The following is a 7,659-nucleotide window of genomic DNA, read 5'->3' as shown; positions in this document are numbered from 1 at the left end:
AGATTCTGTTTCATTGAAAGATTCAGGCTCTTTCTTGTAAATAACTCATGTTGGAATCAACTACTTTCTATAACAGGGTGTAGACGGAAGGAAAGAGACTTTCTGCTCCTAGCAGTGCTCATTTATGCTAGAGACCTCAAGACGTGGACGCTGTTTTTGATCTCAACTCGGGTTATGGGATAAGAACAATGTTTTTGATTTTTGTTTTCTTTTACTTTAACAGCCCTAACATGAAGAAAGAAAAAAGTGTAAAAGGGACACTTACTCATTAAGACTGAGACAGTTCGAACAAGTGAGTATGCCTGCAGTAAGCTTCTACTGGTTTCCAGGGTTTGCCACCCTACAGCATGTAGGTAGAAGTCAAGACAATTGCTAATTTTCAACAAACATCAGTTTCATAAACAATCAGTAAGTAAAAACATTCTGGTTTCTCATCTGCCCCGCCCTCCTCCCCTGCCGCCTGCCAAAAAAGATCCCTCTGCTTCTGTTTGTATCTCTGATTTAGTCTTAAGGGTTATTAGGTTATGCTGAATGGTAGATAGTTGCCTTTTGAAAGAACAGAAGGCTTACCTTTCTTTGTCATGGGTCCCTCTGGCAGGGACAAATCTCAATTCAGGATGATGCCTAGTCCCAATTTGGTGTTGGGCCACCAAGGGAACAACACCCCAGAGTTTAGGGCGGAGGTATTTGTGGTAAAGAACCAGGGCTTTCAATCTCAATCTCAGAGAATCTTGGAGAAACTTTAGTTTAACCTTATTAATACAGCCAGTGAGTTCCCTCAAACTCCATCTCCCAATTCCCTCATCACTCTGTGCGAAGAATGCTGTAGCTCTGTACTCTTCTTCCTTCTGAGTGTTGCTTGTTGAAACAATTTCTGCCGAAGTAGCCCCCATTCTTACCCATCCCCACCACCAGGCTAGGGCTAGGAATCGCCATTTCGCACAGGCAGATGGGGAAGAGAGAGCTTTTCTGATTTGGAAATCAGAAGTCTATTTTCTCCATTGTAGGAGGATGGAGAAGATCGGTTATTAAAGGCTATAGTATATACCTGTTATTAAATTTTATAGTATAGCTTAGCAATCTTTTGAGATAACTGGAATTTCTGGGCTACACCAAGAACATAACCCCAGGTTTGTGTTATTTTGTGGGAAAAATGGTTTCTAATCTTAAATAACCAAGTTACCCAACACAAAACAAACTTGTTCTGAAACTTGTTTGTATGCTGGCAACTCTTTACACTTGGTATGAAACAGTGTTTTGCAGATAATGACATGTAACTAGTTTATAATTAGAAATTTAATGGTTCTTAAGCAAAATTTCAGAAATAATAATACCTTTTATCAATGCTTCTCAAACTATGTGTAGTGAAGGACAGGTTTTTCTTTGCCTTTGTGAAGTACAATGAAAATAATTACTAGAAATGAAGTAAAAAATCAGACATACAGAATACAAGCCCAAATCTTTTATTATTTGATTCAACAGATGTAAAATTACTTTGTCAAATTTCTATAACAGTTTCTAAATGCTTGCTTTCAAATTTTCATATTTATCTCACCATGGACCAGAAACAAAGAGTTCACAGATTGAAAATGGTCTTCGGAGTACACTATAAGTGGACTGCCTTTCGTGATTGTACTTTTAACTCTTTAAAGTTCTTTGCCTGTATTATCATGTGTAATGTCCCTGGTAATTTGTGAAATAGGTGGCTCATGATTATTGTCATTTTATATACTATATGATCCCTCCATATGCCTTTTATTTTTCTCCCTTTCCTCTCTTTTAAGAGGAAGGCAGATCTTTTAACACAAAAATACATTGAGGAGATGTTATAAAAGATAATTATTGTCAGTAAAAGAAAGAATTGCTTTATAGATGGCTTCACTCTATGGCTTCTCAGAGAGTAAAGGAAACCTGCCTCCCCAGCCCAAGTCATTTTTTTGAGAACCAATATGTTAACAAATGAAAGAGTTCAATAACAGAAAAATGGTCATGCATACATATTTAAATATTTATAGTTAACAAATTATCATTCTTCAGTGATTAGGTTGAACAGTATGAACTTGATTTTTTTGGAAAGGTCAAAAACACCCCGATACCAAATACAATGTAATTTGTGGTCCAGTAATGGAAGTCAAGTTTCAAAGGAAGGAGTTTATTCAATTGGGTCAAGGTATTGCTACGACATATGGATAGACAAATTCTAAGATAATATTGAAAATCAACAAGATAGCCCACCTATCCCCACTAGACCCAAGTCTATTTCTACAGAGGGCTGTAGGATTTGCTGAGTCTCTTCAGGAGCAGTAGGACCCTGGAGGGAGAGGACAGAGGGGTAGAAAACACTGGGAGAGAAAAAAGTCAGGGAGACCAGAGATAAAAATTCCCAATCTCCTTCAGAAGCTGATTCTGTATGGCCTGAACTCTATGGAAAAAGTAAAGACACATTTCCCCCCTTCTAGGAAATACATGCATGTTTCGTGTTGTCTAACTAACAGCAGTAATGCTTTCAGTTATCTCTGAATGAACCATGCATGCGACCTCTTTCGGAGTATCAACCACAGCTATTATTTACTGAACATTTCCTATTCCATACACTTTATACACACTGCTTCATTCAATCCCCATAAGAACCACTTGAATCAGGTACTATTAGTATAGAGGTTATAAGGTTATAGAGTTTAAGTATCTTGTGCAGGGTTGCACACCTGGAAATGGTGAAGCTGGAATGCAATATTAGAAAATTCATATCAAGACCCCATTTCCACCCTTGGTATATCTTCTATTAATTGTCAAATAAAAAATTTCTATGTCTCTGCTGTTCATGGTAGGAAGAGAGGTGAACGAGCTGGTGGTGAGAGCTAGTAGAAAATGATCTCATGTCAACTGGCACGAGAGAGAGTATTTAAAACTAGGTTGTTTTTTGTACTTTCCCTCTACCTGCTTGCATTACTTCACTTCACCTGGATTGAGTATCTTCTGCATCTCCAAGCCGTTAGTGGGAATTCCAAATAAAAGAGGGGCACATTCCTGCCTTGGTGGCGGTCATAGTTTAGCAGGAGAGAGCGGTACCTGGACAAACATATGCAATGTTGTGTGTCAAAGAATAAGAACTTTGATCTTTATCCTGTTGGTGATGTAAAGCCATGAAGCCTTTAAGGAAGAGCGAAACATTTCTGTTTTACAAAGGTCACTCTGATGGCTGTGGGAAAGGGGAGCTGAAGTGTACTTCCCAAGTCTGCTTGAGAGAAGAGACAGTTGTGAACAAGGTAGAGGCAGTAGGGAGGGAGGTGAGGGAGCAAGTTTAAGGAATGTCAGAGGCTGGATGCATAGAAACTGGTGACTAATGAGGTGGGGGACAGGGAGAGTTGAAGATCACTCGGGTTGTTCAAATGGGCAAATGGGGGTACACCAACTGGGATGCGAGAGGACCCTTCAGGGTGGAAAGGACAGGGAGATGTGAAGAACACACCTGATGTGCTCAAAGCCCCAGAGACACTTGCAGAGAAGTTTCTGGTGCTCGGGAATGAGGCCTTGTCTGGACATGGAGACTTGGGGGTCATTAGCAGACAGTGTAGCAGGCTGAGTAGATCGCCGTCAGGAAGGGTGGAGGTTGGAGCCCAGAGTGAAGTAGTGTATGTTAAGGTCCTAAAAGCTTTATGGGTGTGTAAGTGGCTAGCAGGTGGGTTACAAAGTGAGGGGTGGGATGGAAAATGAGGATTTGAATTGAACTTTAGAGAATTACCTTAAACTGGGGAAAACAGACACTGGCATAGATGGGGCTGTTTGCCTGGTCTCCTGAATCTGGGCATGGTCTTGAAGTTGTTCATACCACGGTGTTCCAGGCAGTCACTCCCTATCCATGGCAAGTGAGACCTATTTGTTATCCCTTCATAGGCCTGGGACCCACGTGGAAGATGAAGGTAGAGGGGGATTGGAAAGAAATTTCCAAAGTTGTTTCTGCTTGGCATAAGAAGACCCCTCTCCTGACTTCTATACCTCCACTGGCAAGAGTTACAAGAGAGCTTGTTACAAGAGTTGTTAACAGGATTTTCAAGAATGTGCTTCTGGCAAGACCTCTCTCTTCTTCAACACCCACTGCCTTACCTTCAATATCTATGTAATCTCATTAGACCCTTTATCCCTACATTATGTGGTCACCATGTGAAGCCCAATCTCCCTAGTCAATCTTTATCCTTCAGACCCTCTTCCCATTTGGCTGAGTACTTTGTCCCATCTCCCTATTCCCCCCTAACTTCCAAATGCCTTTTGTTGTGTGCTATGGAACTCATAGTCCTAACAAAATCCCCTATATCCTCACTGTCTTCTCTAAATATTCTCTTCAACTTTCTGCATTATCTCCTTATCCCCAACCGGGACACTTTCCCACCTGTCTTAGAAGGTTCTAGCTCCTGGCTCACAGTCACTCCCTTTTATACTACCTGTATTCAATTCTTGGTGATCTTAACATCCACATCTGTAACTTTTCCAGACCCAACTTTTCAGTTACATGACCTCCTTTCCTCCAATGGGCTTGTCTCTAGTCTAATCTGCCACCTACTCCCATTATATTTTTAAGACTTTGCCATTACCAATATGACAATACCTCCAAAATTTCAACTTTAAGATCTCATTTTTACCATTACCACCTCTTACTTTTTTTGCTTGTTCTCTCACTCCACTTTTGAAAATTTTTGACCTTGTTTTGATGTCTTACTTCTTCTTAAAAGCTATCGCCTCTCACTCATACGTACTCCATTTAATTTCACTTTTCACAGTGCTGATTCTTTATAAAGTGGCTTTTCACTGAAATAGCATATATATAAATTTAGAGTAGCAGTTCTAAGTTCAGAGGGTGACCATATACACTTATCTAGGAAGAACTAGCGAAAAACTATTCGGCTAATTTCTTCAAGTGGGCGAGTTTTCTGAAAAATGCATTATTTCTTCCTTTGAGTACCCTTTCCTGCCATTTATTCTTTGTTCTGGTGAACAGCTTTGACTCATCCAGGCTGACAAAAGCAGTGCCAGGGATAGAACGGGGCCTGCCACAGAAAACAAAAGAAGAGTATCACATAGATTTCAGTTTTAGACGGGAGCCTCAAAGCCCATTCAAGGAAGCATCTGGGGAACAGAGTAAAGATTAGCCAGCTGACTATCAGATTCTGGGGCTAGTCCTTGACATTGTCAGGGTCAGCATGAACCTGAGTGCAGCTTGGGAGGACAAGACCGCGTGTTTACAAGTGGAAGCTGAAGGCAACCATTGCTGGGGTCAATGAAGGGACAGTGATGGGCAGTGGGAGAGGCCAGGGACTGCCTCGGTAGGGGCGATGTTATACAGACCAGGAAAACGCTCACTCGGTTAATGGTCCCATTTCCAGGACACCCATCTCCTCTGCTAATGAACTATGTGTGTACAGCACAGACAAGCAGGAGGAATTTAGATTTTATTTGATATGTATTATTTTAGGAGGATAGACATGAGAGTCTTAAGGAATTACTTTGGAGACCTATTTCATTTTCTGCCTTTCATTTATTATCCCTGCAAGCAGTGTTTTATTATTATTATCATTATTTCTTTTTAAACCTGTACATTTTCATTTCATTATTTTATATTTCACAGAAGCTGTAGAGTTTGAATTTGCCTGGGTGCCTTAGGGGGAAGATGAGCTCGCTTTTGGCATGGGAGTTAGGGGCAGGCTGATATCTCATTTCAGACGTAGGTAGCAGATATCATATGTGTTGACTTAACATTTTATGACTTAAAAACATAATGGATGTTTACATGAAGTATGATTAATTACAGAGATGGAGAGAAGGTATACTAACTTAAGTCCTCTGTATTCTTGGTAAACTTATGTTTCATTTCTAGTAAGTTTTTTTACATTCTTTGACATATGAATATATATACATATAAATCTTAGAAGAAAGTCTTGTGACTCTTCTATGTAAGAAGAAATCGAGGTTACTCGAGAGTCCTAAGAATGGAAAATGAAGCCAGTTCTAGCAATGTGAGGCACTGCCTACAGGACCATAAGCCACGAGGAATCACAGGAGTATGTCCAGGCAGGCCAGTGGGATAATGGAATATTCTTAGTGGAGGACATTGGACAGAATTGGACAGTGAGCAACTCCAGGAGGAAGACCTAAAAGGGGACTGTGAGTGCGAGGGCCAGCAGCGTCTGCCACCACGCGGGCTGGTGACTGTCCGTGAGCACTGACTGCTGACCTCCTTCCAGCCCAAGGGCAGCTATGGAGCTACCTGGGGTTCATAGCTGTCCCAGGGGCACTGCAAGGGATACAGAAAAACTCAGCCAGGCAATCTCCTTAATCTCTCCTATGCCACCTCCTGCCCCCAAAGAGGGAAACAGCAAGAAAAAGTACTTTTTTCTCACACCGCCCAGTTTTCCCACTTGCGTGCATTTTGCATTTCGTTGGATTTAGGTTGGTGTGGCCACAGACTCACTGTTCTACCGAGGAAAAGGAAAAGAATTTCTCAAACTTTGAACAAAACCATTAAAAGCTTAAGGGAAATAGAAAATGTTTTTGAGAAAAATTGGGGGTGGGCAAGTTGATGGATAAGGTCAGTGATGGGTGGGCAGATGACGGATAAAGAGGTAGATGGTGAATGTCAGCGTCCACAGGAATATAAAGAACCATTCTTTGAGCTCTTTATTTCTCCATGTCTGGTGTCAATGACTATGTAATCCACATGACAGAGTCCTCGATGGTCCCCAAACCACCAAACTTTGGGATTATCATTCTCTTTAATATATATTTTGCACTCGCTCAAGCTCCATCTCACATAATCGGCACACTAAATCTCTACAAAGATTCCTTGGCATGAAGTTCAGGGGCTTATATCACCCTTCTTTCTTGTTTACTTGGAATTCCGTCTCTGCTCTGTGTCTTGTACCTTGTGTCTCTTCTCTTCCCACCCTCCTGTGGTATGCAGCTCCCTTTCATTTCCTTTAATTATCAACTAAGAATCACTAAGACCATTAATGCACGTGGCGCTGAAGATTTAGGTAGGTAGGGGTTGGAGGAAAGTAGCGTCACAGCACAGCCAAATAAACAGTATGAAAGTTACTATTACTTTACCTTATCCTACCTGTCCTTGCTCTAGCTCTCAGTCATCTTCATCACTGCGTGTTTCCCTCTGGTCCTTATTTCTCCTTGAGCCCAGCAGTCCTGCTATTTTCCTGGCCCATCAAGCCATTTCTCCAGCACGTCTTTCTCCCTTTTGGGTTTCCAAGGGCAAAAACCACATTCTCTGTGTTTTCTTATTGTCCCTGGAAAGCATTGAAGGATGTTTCTCTGTAAATAATTCCAACTGGCCTTTCATTGATTAATTGTACCTAACATTCTGACTATGTAGGAACAGAAATGATCTTTATTGCCGTCATCCCTAGAGACTGCCCTTTGGCAGGGGGAGAGCCCCTGCTCACTTGGGATAGGGAGGGGTGGTTCTGGACCCAGGAGTTGGGTATCTCACCTGTAGAGCCTGGGACTTGCTCTTCTAAGACCTAACATGTAGGAGCAAAGGAAGTCGGACAGATCTTCAGCTCCTGGCTCTAGGTTCCAGGTCAGGGTGGCATTGTCTCTTGTGTTGGGCAAATTTTTACACACAATTTTATCAAGCAGTTTTGTAATCCTATCAGA

General features: G+C 41.5%; 1 long non-coding RNA gene across 2 annotated transcripts in view; it reads left to right on the top strand.

The window, feature by feature from the left end:
* The window catches only part of LOC103658744, a 30,806-nt gene that overhangs the window by 283 nt on the left and 22,864 nt on the right, over positions 1–7,659 (top strand). For both annotated transcript variants that reach the window (XR_005838596.1, XR_005838595.1), the window contains exon 2: positions 224–408. This is a non-coding gene — a long non-coding RNA (uncharacterized LOC103658744). The remainder of the gene's footprint in view (positions 1–223; positions 409–7,659) is intronic.

The sequence above is a fragment of the Ursus maritimus genome, unplaced genomic scaffold (assembly GCF_017311325.1).
Source record: "Ursus maritimus isolate PB19 unplaced genomic scaffold, ASM1731132v1 scaffold_3, whole genome shotgun sequence".
NCBI classification, from domain to species: Eukaryota; Metazoa; Chordata; class Mammalia; order Carnivora; family Ursidae; genus Ursus; species Ursus maritimus.
Note: the sequence above shows the minus strand (reverse complement) of the source record. Positions and strands in the feature narration are given on the sequence as shown.